This window comes from Schistocerca serialis, chromosome 4 (genome assembly GCF_023864345.2).
Source record: "Schistocerca serialis cubense isolate TAMUIC-IGC-003099 chromosome 4, iqSchSeri2.2, whole genome shotgun sequence".
Taxonomy (NCBI): Eukaryota; Metazoa; Arthropoda; class Insecta; order Orthoptera; family Acrididae; genus Schistocerca; species Schistocerca serialis.
The window spans coordinates 414,744,727-414,762,805 of record NC_064641.1 but is presented as its reverse complement, the minus strand read 5'-3'; the positions used below and the strand labels follow the sequence as shown (position 1 = coordinate 414,762,805).

At 52.9% G+C, this 18,079-nt stretch overlaps 2 non-coding genes across 2 annotated transcripts; both read left to right on the top strand.

Annotated features, from left to right (window-relative positions):
* The first annotated feature begins 1,757 nt into the window (after positions 1-1,757).
* LOC126476816 (small subunit ribosomal RNA) lies at positions 1,758-3,666 on the top strand. Its single transcript, XR_007587256.1, has one exon. It is a non-coding gene; the product is annotated as a small subunit ribosomal RNA (ribosomal RNA).
* A 351-nt stretch (positions 3,667-4,017) lies between these two features.
* Positions 4,018-4,172, top strand: LOC126476348 (5.8S ribosomal RNA). Its single transcript, XR_007586893.1, has one exon. It is a non-coding gene; the product is annotated as a 5.8S ribosomal RNA (ribosomal RNA).
* Positions 4,173-18,079: the final 13,907 nt, after the last annotated feature.

The following is an 18,079-nucleotide window of genomic DNA, read 5'->3' as shown; positions in this document are numbered from 1 at the left end:
ATGCAACTCGTTAAATTAGTGTAGTGTTGCCTAACCGCAACCCTCGCAATATAGTTCGCTACTCGCACTGCCCGGTCCCCTGTGTATCGCGTCATGTTAAACACCTTGCAGGTGTTGCTGACTTTCCACATGCTCCTGCTGTACACTGTAATGTGGATAGCAGCAGGACGTACATGCCCCCCCCCCTTCCCCCCTGCCTTCGCAAGCTGGTCGGTGAGAAGTTTGCATGTTCAACGCCCTTCGCATGCCGACGTACTCAGCCTACGTTGTGGTACGGCCTGTCACCTGTCCGCCGATGTACGCTTTACCCACAAACTGTACTGCACATTGGTCCGTATGTACTGAATGATACATCGTGGCACATGTGGCCGTATGACGACTGCGCCTAGCAACGGCGGACCATACAGTCCAAATATTGTGCACGCAGCTACGTGTCGTCTCCCTATAAGAGCTGGATTGCAGTGTGGTACGCCATACAGACGTGTGGGAGGAACGGACGCCCTGGATGGCGATCAGCATGAGCAGTCTGTTGATGTAGTGGAGCGTGTATTCGGACGTAGTCGTCTCTTCTCACACACCGTGATAGCATGTTGCACCGTGTTCCACATCTGCGACATGCTGCAGAGGCCGGCTGACAGTCGTTCGCACAATGGACACCGCATACGTACGGGGTCGACCTTCCACGTGTTCTCTAGGCGTGCACATGTTGTTGCGTCTATGTGGGCAGACGTAGTGTGTTGTGACACCTGACACAGGCATGCAATACTCGTTGCAAATGGCGATGGACGTGTACGTTTGCTGGTGACGTTACGCAAATGAACAACTGGTAACCCGTTGTGGTGCGGTTGTTCTCGCTAGAGGTGAATCAGTGTTGGCGACGATCGGTCGAGCTATTAACCGGTTGTTTCAGGGATACCCACCATGCCCACGAACGTGAAAGGGGATCTGGGTGTGAGGCGATACGCGGCGGTGGCTGGGTGGGACCGTCCCCGGCCGGTGAGGGGGGGCCGCCCGGCGTGCTGGCAGCGCGGTGCGTGGGCGCACGCGCTACAGCCGGCTGGTGGGGGCGGCCAGTGGCAGGCGCGCCGGCCGACGGACGCGGCAGGCGGCGCAGCTGCGCGCCGGCGCCCCCTGCTCGCGGCGCCTTGCGGCCAAAGTAGGTCCTCGCGGGCCCGGTGCGAAGCGCGGTGGCCATCTGCAGTGTGCTGGTCCGATTGAGGACTTTGTGCGCTGAGGATGCGCCGCCGCCCGGCGCTCGGCGCCGCGACGCCGTCTGCTGCTCGGTCGCCCCAGCGGTTCTCGCAGGTGGTTTGTATCGCAGCTGTGCGGACGTGTTGGCGCGTGCGCTGTGCTGGGAGAGTTCGCTTCGGCACCCAAGTGGGGCTTTTGTCCTTCTGTGGCGCCGGCGTTGGAGCTGCCGGTCACCGTAGGTGGCGCGTGTTGTCTCCCGCCGGCAATGCCACGACAGCACGCTCCCGGGCCTCTGTCGGCAGCGGCAAGCTCAGTTGGGAGCATGGGTGGTCGCACCTAAAGCGTCTACTCGCCTAACTCCGGGCGATTGCGCCTCTCTCGAACCCGACCAAGTACTTAGGACGGCGCTGCGCGCCGCCGGGACCTGAGAGGGTTTCGAGGTGTGTTGTGCAGGGGAGCTCAGCCTCCTCCTGTTTGCAGAATAATTGAGCGGACGCTTGCGTGTTCGCGCGGGCCCCCGGGACACACTCCCGGGCGGCCGGCTGCTCAGCTCTAGTTGACGCAGCTCCCTGGTTGATCCTGCCAGTAGTCATATGCTTGTCTCAAAGATTAAGCCATGCATGTCTCAGTACAAGCCGCATTAAGGTGAAACCGCGAATGGCTCATTAAATCAGTTATGGTTCCTTAGATCGTACCCACGTTACTTGGATAACTGTGGTAATTCTAGAGCTAATACATGCAAACAGAGTCCCGACCAGAGATGGAAGGGACGCTTTTATTAGATCAAAACCAATCGGTCGGCTCGTCCGGTCCGTTTGCCTTGGTGACTCTGAATAACTTTGGGCTGATCGCACGGTCCTCGTACCGGCGACGCATCTTTCAAATGTCTGCCTTATCAACTGTCGATGGTAGGTTCTGCGCCTACCATGGTTGTAACGGGTAACGGGGAATCAGGGTTCGATTCCGGAGAGGGAGCCTGAGAAACGGCTACCACATCCAAGGAAGGCAGCAGGCGCGCAAATTACCCACTCCCGGCACGGGGAGGTAGTGACGAAAAATAACGATACGGGACTCATCCGAGGCCCCGTAATCGGAATGAGTACACTTTAAATCCTTTAACGAGTATCTATTGGAGGGCAAGTCTGGTGCCAGCAGCCGCGGTAATTCCAGCTCCAATAGCGTATATTAAAGTTGTTGCGGTTAAAAAGCTCGTAGTTGGATTTGTGTCCCACGCTGTTGGTTCACCGCCCGTCGGTGTTTAACTGGCATGTATCGTGGGACGTCCTGCCGGTGGGGCGAGCCGAAGGCGTGCGACCGCCTCGTGCGTGCTCGTGCGTCCCGAGGCGGACCCCGTTGAAATCCTACCAGGGTGCTCTTTATTGAGTGTCTCGGTGGGCCGGCACGTTTACTTTGAACAAATTAGAGTGCTTAAAGCAGGCAAGCCCGCCTGAATACTGTGTGCATGGAATAATGGAATAGGACCTCGGTTCTATTTTGTTGGTTTTCGGAACCCGAGGTAATGATTAATAGGGACAGGCGGGGGCATTCGTATTGCGACGTTAGAGGTGAAATTCTTGGATCGTCGCAAGACGAACAGAAGCGAAAGCATTTGCCAAGTATGTTTTCATTAATCAAGAACGAAAGTTAGAGGTTCGAAGGCGATCAGATACCGCCCTAGTTCTAACCATAAACGATGCCAGCCAGCGATCCGCCGCAGTTCCTCCGATGACTCGGCGGGCAGCCTCCGGGAAACCAAAGCTTTTGGGTTCCGGGGGAAGTATGGTTGCAAAGCTGAAACTTAAAGGAATTGACGGAAGGGCACCACCAGGAGTGGAGCCTGCGGCTTAATTTGACTCAACACGGGAAACCTCACCAGGCCCGGACACCGGAAGGATTGACAGATTGATAGCTCTTTCTTGATTCGGTGGGTGGTGGTGCATGGCCGTTCTTAGTTGGTGGAGCGATTTGTCTGGTTAATTCCGATAACGAACGAGACTCTAGCCTGCTAACTAGTCGCGTGACATCCTTCGTGCTGTCAGCGATTACTTTTCTTCTTAGAGGGACAGGCGGCTTCTAGCCGCACGAGATTGAGCAATAACAGGTCTGTGATGCCCTTAGATGTTCTGGGCCGCACGCGCGCTACACTGAAGGAATCAGCGTGTCTTCCTAGGCCGAAAGGTCGGGGTAACCCGCTGAACCTCCTTCGTGCTAGGGATTGGGGCTTGCAATTGTTCCCCATGAACGAGGAATTCCCAGTAAGCGCGAGTCATAAGCTCGCGTTGATTACGTCCCTGCCCTTTGTACACACCGCCCGTCGCTACTACCGATTGAATGATTTAGTGAGGTCTTCGGACTGGTACGCGGCATTGACTCTGTCGTTGCCGATGCTACCGGAAAGATGACCAAACTTGATCATTTAGAGGAAGTAAAAGTCGTAACAAGGTTTCCGTAGGTGAACCTGCGGAAGGATCATTACCGACTAGACTGCATGTCTTTCGATGTGCGTGTCGTGTCGCGCAACACGCTACCTGTACGGCTCGCAGTAGCCGTGCGCCGCGTGCGGAACCACGCGTTCGTCTCAAAACTAACGGCAATGTTGTGTGGTACGAGCGCTGAAGCGCTGGAGCGGCTGGCCTGCGGCACCTGGCGCCTGGCGCCGGTTTTGAATGACTTTCGCCCGAGTGCCTGTCCGCTCCGGTGTGGAGCCGTACGACGCCCATCGGCCGTGAGGCCGTTGGACACTGAACGCTGGAACAGGGGCCGCCACACGCCTCAGTCCCGCCTATGCAACTGTCTTGAAAGAGATAGTGGAAACTATGAAAAGATCACCCAGGACGGTGGATCACTCGGCTCGTGGGTCGATGAAGAACGCAGCAAATTGCGCGTCGACATGTGAACTGCAGGACACATGAACATCGACGTTTCGAACGCACATTGCGGTCCATGGATTCCGTTCCCGGGCCACGTCTGGCTGAGGGTCGGCTACGTATACTGAAGCGCGCGGCGTTTGCCCCGCTTCGCAGACCTGGGAGTGTCGTGGCCGCCTGTGGCGCCGGCCGCGTCTCCTTAAACGTGCGATGCGCGCCCGTCGCCTGGCGGTTCGCATACCGGTACTTACTCGGTAGCGTGCACAGCCGGCTGGCGGTGTGGCGTGCGACACCTCGTACAACGACCTCAGAGCAGGCGAGACTACCCGCTGAATTTAAGCATATTACTAAGCGGAGGAAAAGAAACTAACAAGGATTCCCCCAGTAGCGGCGAGCGAACAGGGAAGAGTCCAGCACCGAACCCCGCAGGCTGCCGCCTGTCGTGGCATGTGGTGTTTGGGAGGGTCCACTACCCCGACGCCTCGCGCCGAGCCCAAGTCCAACTTGAATGAGGCCACGGCCCGTAGAGGGTGCCAGGCCCGTAGCGGCCGGTGCGAGCGTCGGCGGGACCTCTCCTTCGAGTCGGGTTGCTTGAGAGTGCAGCTCCAAGTGGGTGGTAAACTCCATCTGAGACTAAATATGACCACGAGACCGATAGCGAACAAGTACCGTGAGGGAAAGTTGAAAAGAACTTTGAAGAGAGAGTTCAAAAGTACGTGAAACCGTTCTGGGGTAAACGTGAGAAGTCCGAAAGGTCGAACGGGTAAGATTCACGCCCATCCGGCCACTGGCCTCCGCCCTCGGCAGATGGGGCCGGCCGCCCGCGCGGAGCAATCCGCGGCGGGGTCGTGTCCGGTTGCCTTTCCACTCGCCGCGGGGCGGGGCCGTTCCGGTGTGCGGTGGGCCGCACTTCTCCCCTAGTAGGACGTCGCGACCCGCTGGGTGCCGGCCTACGGCCCGGGTGCGCAGCCTGTCCTTCCGCGGGCCTCGGTTCGCGTCTGTTGGGCAGAGCCCCGGTGTCCTGGCTGGCTGCCCGGCGGTATATCTGGAGGAGTCGATTCGCCCCTTTGGGCGCTCGGGCTCCCGGCAAGCGCGCGCGGTTCTTCCCGGATGACGGACCTACCTGGCCCGGCCCCGGACCCGCGCCGCTGTTGGCTCGGGATGCTCTCGGGCGGAATAATCGCTCCCGTCAGCGGCGCTTCAGCTTTGGACAATTTCACGACCCGTCTTGAAACACGGACCAAGGAGTCTAACATGTGCGCGAGTCATTGGGCTGTACGAAACCTAAAGGCGTAATGAAAGTGAAGGTCTCGCCTTGCGCGGGCCGAGGGAGGATGGGGCTTCCCCGCCCTTCACGGGGCGGCGGCCTCCGCACTCCCGGGGCGTCTCGTCCTCATTGCGAGGTGAGGCGCACCTAGAGCGTACACGTTGGGACCCGAAAGATGGTGAACTATGCCTGGCCAGGACGAAGTCAGGGGAAACCCTGATGGAGGTCCGTAGCGATTCTGACGTGCAAATCGATCGTCGGAGCTGGGTATAGGGGCGAAAGACTAATCGAACCATCTAGTAGCTGGTTCCCTCCGAAGTTTCCCTCAGGATAGCTGGTGCTCGTACGAGTCTCATCCGGTAAAGCGAATGATTAGAGGCCTTGGGGCCGAAACGACCTCAACCTATTCTCAAACTTTAAATGGGTGAGATCTCCGGCTTGCTTGATATGCTGAAGCCGCGAGCAAACGACTCGGATCGGAGTGCCAAGTGGGCCACTTTTGGTAAGCAGAACTGGCGCTGTGGGATGAACCAAACGCCGAGTTAAGGCGCCCGAATCGACGCTCATGGGAAACCATGAAAGGCGTTGGTTGCTTAAGACAGCAGGACGGTGGCCATGGAAGTCGGAATCCGCTAAGGAGTGTGTAACAACTCACCTGCCGAAGCAACTAGCCCTGAAAATGGATGGCGCTGAAGCGTCGTGCCTATACTCGGCCGTCAGTCTGGCAGTCATGGCCGGTCCTTGCGGCCGGCCGCGAAGCCCTGACGAGTAGGAGGGTCGCGGCGGTGGGCGCAGAAGGGTGTGGGCGTGAGCCTGCCTGGAGCCGCCGTCGGTGCAGATCTTGGTGGTAGTAGCAAATACTCCAGCGAGGCCCTGGAGGGCTGACGCGGAGAAGGGTTTCGTGTGAACAGCCGTTGCACACGAGTCAGTCGATCCTAAGCCCTAGGAGAAATCCGATGTTGATGGGGGCCGTCATAGCATGATGCACTTTGTGCTGGCCCCCGTTGGGCGAAAGGGAATCCGGTTCCTATTCCGGAACCCGGCAGCGGAACCGATACAAGTCGGGCCCCTCTTTTAGAGATGCTCGTCGGGGTAACCCAAAAGGACCCGGAGACGCCGTCGGGAGATCGGGGAAGAGTTTTCTTTTCTGCATGAGCGTTCGAGTTCCCTGGAATCCTCTAGCAGGGAGATAGGGTTTGGAACGCGAAGAGCACCGCAGTTGCGGCGGTGTCCCGATCTTCCCCTCGGACCTTGAAAATCCGGGAGAGGGCCACGTGGAGGTGTCGCGCCGGTTCGTACCCATATCCGCAGCAGGTCTCCAAGGTGAAGAGCCTCTAGTCGATAGAATAATGTAGGTAAGGGAAGTCGGCAAATTGGATCCGTAACTTCGGGATAAGGATTGGCTCTGAGGATCGGGGCGTGTCGGGCTTGGTCGGGAAGTGGGTCAGCGCTAACGTGCCGGGCCTGGGCGAGGTGAGTGCCGTAGGGGTGCCGGTAAGTGCGGGCGTTTAGCGCGGGCGTGGTCTGCTCTCGCCGTTGGTCGGCCTCGTGCTGGCCGGCGGTGCAGGATGCGCGCGCCTGCGCGGCGTTCGCGCCCCGGTGCTTCAACCTGCGTGCAGGATCCGAGCTCGGTCCCGTGCCTTGGCCTCCCACGGATCTTCCTTGCTGCGAGGCCGCGTCCGCCTTAGCGTGCTCCTCCGGGGGCGCGCGGGTGCGCGGATTCTCTTCGGCCGCCATTCAACGATCAACTCAGAACTGGCACGGACTGGGGGAATCCGACTGTCTAATTAAAACAAAGCATTGCGATGGCCCTAGCGGGTGTTGACGCAATGTGATTTCTGCCCAGTGCTCTGAATGTCAACGTGAAGAAATTCAAGCAAGCGCGGGTAAACGGCGGGAGTAACTATGACTCTCTTAAGCCCGCAAGATGCGAAATACAGGGTAGTCACACTGTGCCCCATGCCTCTGGCTGGGATCGGTGAGTGGTGCCCCTAGCCTCTCTGCGGTGAAGTCCTAGTCCCTAGCCTCCCCGAGGCGAGAGTCGGGTGCATTGTCAGCTACCGTGAGGTGAGCTAAGGCAAGCCAAAGGGCGACTGGCTTTGCAGCCAATAGGGAAGGGCCACGGGGCCGTCACTTGAGGTGTCGGGACAGACCTAGTTTGTACTAGTATCCGAGACGAGACCTCGTATCAAAGCAGTCGTTTGAGGTGTCGAGGCAGTTGATGCCTTAGTATCCGAGACGAGTCTTTGGTCAATAATGGGCGACAGCTGCGGTAGTCGTCTGAGGTGTCGGGCCACTGTTGTACTGTGGGATTCGCTAGTATCCAAGTGCCCTTATCGGGGCAGTGTCCTTTTCAGGACCTCCTATTGTCCTTTTGAGGACAGTGTCCTTTTTAGGGCCACGATGGAGCCGCTTGCAGACCGCACGGCGGTCGCCCTTAAAGCTGTTATTGGACTACCCAATCCCATGTTATGTGGGTAAAGGGCGGAAAATGATAGCATAGATGTGCGGTAGAGGTATCGCTTAAGCGACCTCGGCGGTGACTTGTCAACGGTGCGAGAGGAATCTCGCAAATACAAGGACTATGGGCGGGGGGAGCCTTGCTGGCTCTGGCCAGTGCCCCTCGAATTGGTGTTGGCCTCATAGTGGCAGTGCCGTTCGCTTGTAGGAACAACGGGTTTAATCTCGTATTTATACTGGAGCCGTCGTTTGAGGTGTCGGGGCAGGTTTCTGTCCTAGTATCCGAGACGAGCCTCCGGTTTGTAGGCCTATTGGCCGCAGGGGTGCCAGGTTCGCAGCCTATCTCCCCTCTCTCTTAAGGAGAGCCTCAGTTGCGACGATGAATTCAGCGGAGCCTCGGATGGAGGGCCCGAATGTACAGGACCCTCAACTTTCTACTGTGGTTACCACGGACGCAAGACTTGGCAGGAATGTTGATTCGCCAAGTTTAGAGAACAGCATTACATGTCCCAAATGTCAGTTAGGTATTGGTAGGCGAACAGCGGCCCAACAGAAACAACATATTCGTAGGTGCAAAGGCTTAATTAACGCGCCCAACGAGGACGGCTTGCACAAATGTGCATTTTGTGGTAGGCAATTTACGACCTTCATTGGACGGCGGCTGCATGAGAAACGAGTACATCCTGTTGATTTTAATGCCGTCGACCTAGTGCAAGCTAGTGGCAAACGGAAAGGGAATTGGAGCGCCGCTGAGATGGAGGAAATGGCGTTTCTTGAAGTGGAATGTGCGGGGGAGTGGTCTACTCAATTACAGTTGAACACGTACTTGGGTAGAAAGTTAGGAAGATCTGCGGAAGGTATCAAGAAAAGGAGAGCACTTCCAGAGTACCAACAACTCCTGGAGTCTGTGAAAGGCAGGATGGAGGACGCTGTCGGTGCGGTCCCCGATGAGGTTGCAGAATCTGCGAGTTATGCCACTCCACAAGAACAAAGCCTTTGGATTAGCAATGAACTTATTATTTCCCATCTGGAGCAAATGAAAGACCAGTGCTCACCACCCTATAAAAGGCTGGTTGAATTAGTTCTTGACAATTCATCACCTTGGTTCGCCATTGACGATCAGGTCACTGGAATCATCCAACAACTGAATGCTAGACCACTACATAGATCTAGAAGAAGGAAGAGACAGCCAAAGGTCGCGAAGCCACATAAGGGTGGCAGGAATGAACAGCGAAGAGTGCGGCAGCAGGAAAGATCTCGTAGATTCCGAGATGCCCAGTATCGGTGGTTAAATAACAGAACTAGCTTGGTAAGAGGAATTCTCAATGGTGAGGAGGAGAACGGTACAACCACAAGACCAGACAGGAGTCTGCTTGTGGACTATTTCAAGGGCTACTACGCAAGAGAGGAACATGGCCCCGAGATCGTGCTACCGCCTAGGAATCCCGATTCCATCAAAGACACGAGTATGCCTTTCTCACTGAATGAAACTAGGAATTGGTCGCATAAATTAAAGCGAACAGCCGCTGGTCCTGATGGCGTGACTCATGAACATCTGAGAAATATCCCGAACGCGGATCTGAATGTCCTGCTTAATGTGGTGTTTGGTTTAAAACAACCACCATCTGTATTTACAGTGAGCAAGACCTGCCTTCTACCTAAGAAAGGCGACCTGCGCTCTCCATCTAACTGGAGACCAATAACTATCTCATCAATGGTAGTACGCCTGGTAAATAAGATCTTGGCTTTCAGGTTGGCTCAGGTCATTTCTATCCATCCTGCCCAACGGGGCTTCAGGTCCGTTGATGGAATTATGGCGAACGCACTTTCCTTAGATGTTATTATCAAGGAGCATAGGGCTAGAGGAAAGCCAATTTTTGTGGTGGCCCTTGATTTAACGAAAGCCTTCGATCGGGTATCTTGGAGGGCCATACATCAGGCACTGTGGTCTCATGGAGTGGATGACTTGACTCTCGAGTATATATTGTCATCTTACAAAGGACAAACGACCAATCTCCAGCTTGGTAAAGACACCTTTGGAGAAGTTGAGTTTCATAGGGGAGTTAAACAAGGTGATCCACTCAGTCCTGTCATCTTCAATATGGTAATGGACAGGCTCATGGAATCAGTCAACCAGTCCTATGGGGTTGAAGTCAATGGAGAGAAATTTGCTATTCTCGGCTTTGCGGATGACATTGTTCTCCTCTCGTCGACCAGAGAGGGCATGCAGCAACATCTGCGATGTGTTGAGAGGTTCACGAAGAGCACGGCTTTAGAGGTGAACCCCTCAAAAAGCAAGGCCTTTCAATTTATTAGAGTGGCACACTCCAAACGGTGTGCAGTAGAAACCAAAAGTCTGTTCAAGTTATCTGGCGCTAAAATACCTGCCTTGAACGTGCAAGAACAGCTGCACTACCTGGGTTATACCTTTGAGCACCAGGGAATTCAGACTCCTTCTCCATCTATTCTGTCATCGCTGTTGGACCGCCTGAAACGTGCCGCACTCAAGCCTTGGCAAAAGATAACTGTTCTTCATACGTACCTCATACCGAGACTGGTTCACATCTTGCAGAACAGTAACATTACAGCCAAGAAATTAGACTATCTGGACCACCTAATCATACAGTTCGTTAAGGCAACTCTCCATCTGCCTAAGACAACTCCAACGCCATTCCTCCATGCTAGGCAGCGTGATGGTGGCTTGGGTATACCAGCATTAAGGCTGCTGATTGGCTCTGTATTTTACAGGAGAATTCAGCAGTTGTCGTCTCTTAACGACATCCACGTGCAAGCCATCATTAAAACAGAAACCGTGTCCAAGCTCGTAACCAGGCTTAAGAGAATACTAACAGTTAAAGGTTCAGTAGTTATCCCAACATCTGATGGGGTTACAAGATATTGGCGGGCACGGTTACACAAATCCGCACTAGGCCGCGGCTTGGAGTATTGCCAGCACGACTCTGAGTGCAATAAGTGGATCAACGACCCACCACCATTCTGGACAGGTAGGCAGTACATTGGCGCAGTCCATCTGCGAATTGGTTTGTTGCCCACCAGAGGAGCCCCTTATATACAGGGTCCTGCCGCCAACTGCAGAGCAGGAGGTCCTTGCAGGAACAGGAGAGAGACTCTTCAGCATGTCCTCCAACGTTGCCCACTTACGCATTTTGCTAGAATAGATAGGCACGACCGAGTTGGTAGCTCAATTCAAAAAGAACTTGAGCATAAAGGGTACAATGTGATTACAACGCCTTCTATCACACTTATCAACTCGGACCGGTATGTCCCAGACCTTCTAGTCACCCACGATCAGGACTTCAAGCCAGGAACGGGTTTTGGGACAATTATAGAGTCAACCATTACATATGAGTATACCGGGAGTCTCAATCGTGCTGAAACGATCAAGAGACAGAAGTATGAGCAGCCAGCGCTTCTCAGCGCACTCCAGCGGAAATACAATCTGAGTCGCCCACCCGACATTATGCCGCTCGTTGTTGGCGCACGTGGTGCATGGGCACCATGTAATAAGGCTATATGGAGCCGGTTCCATCTTCGCCAGTTCCTTATCAGGGAACTTGTCTGCAACACCATAACAGCAGGTGTTAGAATACACCAGCAGTTCATGCGTACAGTTTGGCGCACGGCTCGACAACAATGAGCACCCTTCCGTGACATCTTTAGAAGGCATTGCTAGGGAAAGACCCGGACATGATTGCTTCCTTGCCCCACCAGTGGCATTATAATAACTTGGACAAGATAGCCGCGAGGCTGTCCACACACCTAGCCAAATGCCTCGTCATCTAATTAGTGACGCGCATGAATGGATTAACGAGATTCCCGCTGTCCCTATCTACTCGCTGGGAAAGCGGTCTGCGTGGCGCCACCCGGGGGAGGTGTGTTGCCTCCCGATAACTGGGTTAAAACCGCCAGGAGACCCTCTGATTCCCTGAAATTCTGCCTTCAGCAGGGCTCAGAGGAACCTGAGTGGGGCGGGGACCGTAATGTCCTATCCCGTGGCCTTGACGTGGCCCTGGCGCTCAGTACCCCCACAAGATGGGGCGAAGCTAACACGGGAAGGGCCGTCCATGCATGACGTTAAAAGGCTAGCCCTTAACTGGGTGCAACCCACACTGGTCCGCACTGGCCCACCGTGAATTATCAAAAGCGGTGGGTGAGACATGGTCGGTCATGATCCCCCAGTACGTGTGGAGACCCTCCGGGGAACGTAACTCGGGTTTGAGTGCCGCACCGTCTCGTTGATGTAAAACTCCACAAATAAGACCCGGACTGACTCCTTTAACACCTTCCGGGCTGCGTCGATAGGTGTGGGTTGTCGTGTGTCAAGGCAGGACGTAAAACTCCCGTCCTGGCAGGACGTTAAATGCCCCCAACCCAAGCGAAAGCAAAGGGTGCATGGCGCAGGGGAAGCTGCGTTACGGGAGACGCAACAACTGTCTCCCCTGAGTTGAGCGCGGCGGCTGGGCGAGGGTATGAGGGTAAGTCTTACGACGATCCCGGAACCCTGCGGTCCTTCTGCCGCAGTTCCTCACGTCCTGGACGACGTTAAAAGTCCCCCAACCCAAGGCGAAAGCAAAGGGTGCATGGCGCAGGGGGTGCTGCGTCAAAGGGGACACAACATCTGTTCCCAAAATACAGTGCGTCGAACATCTTGCGCACTGATTCCGACGGTCTTGCTCGCCGGGGTGGGACTCCGGCCTGAGCCGTCAAGTGTCCTTCGCCGTGTCTCTGGATTTCCGAGACATGATCTGCCAAGCCGGGGTGTGGTGACATGTCCCCGGCTAGGTTAGCTGGGTCCAGACCCCTGAAAGTCTGGGTGACCGACCCGGCACCTGAGTAGGGCCGGGTCCTTGGCCTTGAGTGGGAGCTCGGCCTAGTAAGGGGCGAAGGACGGAAGGTGAATCCGCCTTCCCGGAGTGCGGGGGGCACTTGCCGGGGAGGGAGGGATGAAAACTGCGATGGCAAGGCCGTCGAAGAGGACGAGTGTGTTGGAAACGGCACGCTCAACCTAGCAGCTCTCTTGCGCCCTTGGTCCAGGGGCGGGACCGGTGGGTGAGCTGCCATTAGCCCCCCCCCATGCCAGAGGTGCCGGTCGGGGGTAACAGACGGGCCCCAATTTTTTCACTCTTCTTGGCAATATGGCAGAACAAATGGAGAGTGAATCGGCGCTTTCGGAGCATGATGCTCCAATTGATGAGCGAAGCTTAAATCAGACAGTTATGGAGAGGCACGCCTCCTTCCTCCGATTATTAGATCGGAGTGTGCGGCATGGGAAAATAAATGCCGATCAGATTAGGGCTTTGAAAGAGGACATAGCAAACTGGGCTCTTGCCCATGCTAAATTAGAAGGACAGTACGCGGAAGTAAAAGCCGAAAATGAGCGGCTCCGCAATGAATTACAGAAACCGCAAAGGTCGTATGCTGCAGTAGCAGCAGCGGCTCCACCTAAAAAGACAGTCCAAGAGACTATAAGGCAGAACATTGAGAAAACTGTACCAACCATTTTTGTCAAACCGAAAAAAGGCGAAGACGTTAAGAAGGCCAAAGAGCAGTTTGAGAAAAGCGTAAATCCAAGAACAGATAAGATCAAAATTAATCAAGTCAGAACGACCAAAAACATTTTAATAGTCGAATTGGCCTCAACTGAGGACTGTGACAAATTATTAGCAAACAAAAAACTAAATGACTCCTTTGTTTGCGAGAAACCAAAGAAACGAAGACCACTAATGATGATGTACGACGTCCCGACGTACATGTCGCAGGACGACGTCATCAATTGTGCATATGAACAAAACTTTGAGGAAATGATGACAAAAGAAGAATTTATGGAGAAATTTAAGTTACGGTTCAAAACAGGGCCACGGGATCGACCCACGGTGCATCATGCCGTAGAGGTGGCACCTGATCTCAGAAAACAGATAGTCAAAACAAACAAATTATATATAGGTTACACAGCGATATCAGTTAAAGACTATACAGCACTGGCAAAATGTACAAAATGCCAGGATTATGGCCATGTGGCCAAATACTGTAATTTTCAGAACTCAGTTTGTGGAAAATGCGGGGAAGATGGCCATGATAAAAAATCTTGTGATAAACGAGAAATATGCATCCCATGTAGGTACAGAAAGAGGATCTGTCACTCCCCAGGACGGGAGTGTATGACTTACAAGCTGTTACTTCAAAGATTGATTCAAAGGACTGACTATGGCGACTAGCCGAAAAGTCCAGAAACGTAAGTCACCCAGTAAAGTAGCACGGGATGCAGAAAGATGGAGAAGGTGGAGGTCACAATCATCTTTGGATGAAGATGACGAAAGTAACGATTCTTACTTTGTTCCAGTTCCTGCGGTGCAGCCGGAGATGGTAGACTTCTCCTGTCAGGTCGGGTCCTTTCTGGCCGACAGGAGGGGGGTCTCGGTCGCGGCGGCGGGGTCGGGCGGGGCGGCGGACTTCTCCTGCCGGGTCGGGGGCTTCCTGGCCTCAAGGGGGAGGACATCGGCGTCTGGCACCGGCTCGGCTGCTGGACACACTGCAGAGAAGACATATAAATCACTAACAAATTTGTGTCTAGATAAAACTGTAACTGGTGATGGCACAGAAAATTTGTCAAAGGACCCTGTAGAACAAGTAGTACTGGAAACCTTGAAAGTAGAAATAACTGGTGGTGGCAAGGTGAAAGAAAAAATGGACCCAATAGATGTAGACACCTCTGTTAGAAAAAGGACTTATAACAATTGTCCCCCTGGGAATACATATGGTATATGCGAGGAGTCACTAAGACTGTCACGATTAGAAGACCCAGCGATCTTGACGGTGGCTCTTAGGCAACTGGTGAGGACCGGGTATCCCAGAGGAAGAAAGATAACATTCCCTGCTCTGGAGGATGCTGATTGCATCCAGCTCGCCGCAGTAAATATACCTCTTGATTTCAAAGAATTGGAGGAACTTGTATCGAAAGTTTTTGCTCGAAGGGGCAGGGTTTTTGACCTAAAAAAGATATACAATGACATGGTAATGATGTACGGCAGGATCGCTTTTGATCCTGCCCAAACTTGGCCAAATAGCCATTTCTATACAAGATATCCTGATGCACTTTAGAGTGTTTCAGGTAAATGCAATGAGAAGTCAGTTAGTCTTACACGAATTAAGAAGACTAACAGAGGAATATAAAGTAGACATTTTATTAATACAAGAACCATACTCCGTCTCGGGAAGGGTCCCTGGCTTTCCCGTTAACGCACAGGTGATTGCCTCAGGCCAGCAACCAATGACCTCAATCATAATACTAAGTAATTTAATTAAAACAACTGTAATTGCACAATTATGTACTACACATCTCACGGTTGTAGAAGTAAATTTAAAAGGACACAGTTTGTATTTAATGAATCTGTATTGTCAGTATAGACATGATATTGACACTTACCTGAGACAATTGCGGACAGCAATAAGAACCTTACAAGACAAGCCTATAATAATATCAATGGATGCAAATGCGAAATCGCCGCTCTGGCATAGCCCGGTACAAGACCACAGAGGAATTGAACTAGAAGATCTAATCATGGAACACAATTTGAATGTTGCGAATCTCCCCGGCAACCCTCCAACTTATAGGAGCCGAGCCGGGGCAGCATCTTTCATTGACATCACTTTAACCTCAATGGACATTGCAAATAAAATTTTGAACTGGAAAACGTACGACGGTATAACTACGAGTGATCACAATGTCATTGAATTTGAAATATCTGTGGAGGAGGACCGGGTGCCTGCAGAGTGGACAATACGTTATGACTACGGGAGAGCCAACTGGGGCCTTCTGGAGGCGGAGTTCGATCCTCCAGAGCTCGGAATTGAATTTAACGTGGAAGAGGCAGTAGAGGCCCTAACTACCTCTATAAAGACGGCTATCGCCGTAGCGATACCAGTGAAAAGACGTCTCATTCGGAAAGCGACTGCGCCATGGACTCCGGAGCTGTCGCGGCTCAGGCAGTCTATGCGTAGAGCACGCAGGAACTATCAGAGGGCTTTTGCCCAAGCAGAAAGACAATTCCATCTTACCATATACAGAAGACAGAAGAGGGTCTTTAAGGACACCCTAAATCAACACAGACAGCAGAGTTGGGAGGACTTCGTAAAGGAACATCTAACCCTGGACCCTTGGGGCATGCCCTACAAAATCGTGAGGGAGAAAATACACTCCCCAATGCAGCTCTCCACAATCAAAAAGGAGGATACTGACGACATGACAATTGACTGGAGACAAACTGCTGAGGAGTTACTTCGTGTGCTCCTACCGGACGACCGACCTGATTTGGACACTGAGCTGCAGAGGGAGATACGTCAGCAAGACCAAATAGAATACAATAATAATCTACAAGTCTACCCCTTCTCGCAAGAGGAGGTGGTACAAGCAATAAAATCCTTCGCGAGGCGGAAAGCCCCAGGGCCAGATGGTATACCGGCAGAAGTACTGCAGTGCATAGCACAAAAGTTGGCACCAAGTCTTGCCAAAATTTACAACAGATGTTTGGAATTGCGGAGCTTCCCAACATGCTGGAAAATAGCAGAAGTAGTCATAATCAAGAAGGGCCAAGATAAGGACCCTACACTAGCAAAGTCCTACAGGCCCATCTGTTTACTTGACGTTTTGGGCAAGACCTTTGAAAAGCTTCTGATGTCTAGACTGTCTAGCCACAGGCTTCTTCGTGGTATGAGTGAATTGCAATACGGTTTCAGAAAGGGCAAGTCTACATCTGATGCCATAAATAAAGTAGCAAGTATTGTGCACTTGTCCACGAAGAAATATGTCCTGGGCATCATGGTGGATATTTCCGGCGCCTTCGACAACCTGTGGTGGCCGGCGCTCTTTTCCCAGTTAAGGGAGATGGAGTGTCCGGGGGCGCTATACGGTTGCCTGAGGGATTACTGTCGGAAAAGAGTTGCGAAAATCACGGCTCCTGGTGCCGTGATGTTGAAAGACATCTCAAAGGGCTGCCCGCAGGGCTCTGTGTGTGGCCCCGTGTTTTGGGATGTAAACATGGACCCCCTGCTGACAACTTTGGATGGGAACGACACGGTACTGGGAGCGGTGGCGTATGCAGACGATCTTTTCATCATGGTCGAAGGAGATAGTCGTGCTGAAATAGAGAATAAAACAGTACAAGTATCTGAGATCTTAATGCAATGGTGCCAAAAGTCAAAATTACAAGTTGCACCACATAAATCAAATTACATTCTTTTAAAAGGAAAGCTGGCCCGTGATCCAGTCGTGCGGCTGGATAATAGACTAGTTGCGAGATCTAGGTCCGCAAGATACTTGGGCGTCCTCATGGATGAGGCGTGGAGCTATGCTCCGCACATCGACCATGTGGCTACCAAATCCCTTACAATATTCAACAAACTGATTAGTATTGCTCAAAGACGTTTCCATTTGCCCCCTGGGGCAACTAAAATGTACAATAATTGCATACTGATACCAGTTGTGGGGTATGGTTCCAGCGCGTGGGCGCACAGGCTCACTCAGGTGAAACCAGCACGTATCATTAGACGAATACAGCGGAATGTAATCATGCGCTGTGTTGGTGCTTTCAGCACCACACCAACGGACGCTTTGTTTGTAATAATGGGACTTCACCCGCTGGATTTAATGATTAGACAACATGCAGCTATACACTGGATCCAAAAGCGGGAATACGAAAAAGTAACAGCACTTATAGGAGAACACATGAATAATATCAAGCAGATTAGAGAAAAAATTACAGATATCTGGCAAGAGCAGTGGCAGTCCTCAGACACTGGGAGAAGGGTCTTCGACTTCTTTCCCAGTGTCCGCGAGAGGCTTAAGATGAAACATCTAACAATAACACTTGGAGTGGTACACTTTTTATCCGGGCATGGCCCATATCCAACATACTTACACAGAATTGGCAGTATGCGGTCGCCTGAGTGTGTCTGTGGCGCTCCTGTGGGGACGCCCGAGCACGTAGTCCTGGAATGCCCGGAATTCGATCCAGTTGCCAATGAGGCAAGACGGGAATTGCGGAACACACCGCTCATGGAGATATTTAGAAGCCCAGAAAGATTTAATGTATTCCAACAACTAGTCGATCAGGTTTCAAAATTTGCAAAACTGATATTTGTGCGCAACGACGCAGATTAGAAGAGAGAAAAGCTGTACTCCTCAGCCAAGTCTGAGGAGTAATGTGCATCAAATTATAGACAAAAAACCAAGAGAAGACTTAGGAAGGGAGGGTCGCTGGCCATAGTGATGTGGATG